Source organism: Penaeus monodon, chromosome 15 (genome assembly GCF_015228065.2).
Source record: "Penaeus monodon isolate SGIC_2016 chromosome 15, NSTDA_Pmon_1, whole genome shotgun sequence".
Classification (NCBI taxonomy): Eukaryota; Metazoa; Arthropoda; class Malacostraca; order Decapoda; family Penaeidae; genus Penaeus; species Penaeus monodon.
This window is the reverse complement of record NC_051400.1, coordinates 16,811,323-16,812,092: the sequence shown is the minus strand read 5'-3', so window position 1 is coordinate 16,812,092 and position 770 is coordinate 16,811,323. Positions and strand designations below refer to the sequence as shown.

The 770-nt window shown below is 31.2% G+C and overlaps 1 protein-coding gene across 1 annotated transcript in view; it reads left to right on the top strand.

The window, feature by feature from the left end:
* Nucleotides 1–770, top strand: part of LOC119582240 (mucin-5AC-like) — a gene marked incomplete in the record, with an annotated part of 102,970 nt that extends 102,200 nt beyond the window's left edge. Inside the window, 1 exon segment of the mRNA XM_037930464.1 lies at nucleotides 1–770.

The window sequence follows — 770 nt, the reverse complement described above, 5'->3', positions numbered from 1 at the left end:
AAAGATAACTTGTAGTTTTGAGATAATTAACTTTATAGGAGGTTTTGGAGAAGACTGTCAAAAAGAGCAGGACTCTTAGGCGAGCTTTCTTGCTGTCCCTTTTATGATCACTATACTCTTTATGCATGATAACAAATTAAAATCAATATCTGTAAAGATGAAAACTGGCACATTAGGTGCTTCAGGTATTTCCTCTTGGCAAACAATGCAAGCCAAGAAGATATTGTAGAGTTGTAGAGACTCCTGATTATAATGAGAGATGTTTGTTTGAAGGTGAACTTAGTTGATGCTGCAGGAGAGGTAGCAGAAGTTACTGCTTATTGCAATAGTAGACCAAGCTTGCAGACTAAGTGTAACAGAGATACATTAATGATGTTTAATACCAATGAAATCATTATTTTGAGTGTCCGGTTTATTTTGAAATATATTTGAGGGCATGTGTATGAATGATAGATTTATTATTCTCCTGTAATGGCAATGTAAATCACTGTTTGTATGAAGACATTTCATTGTCAAAAAATGTTTGTCATGTATCAGATCTGATAGCACCTATGTCAGGAAGATTATTTTTAGGATTAAAACAATTTCTTGTGACCTTCCAGAATTTTAAACTGCAATTAGACACTATATTTAAATGTATTAAATTGAATTTAATCTACATGATGTATACTAGAGATTGATTCAGTTTTATTATATATAACAAAGATAACAAATGAACAATCATATAAATAAGAATTGACTACTGATTGTGAAAGACAACTGTTATTGTT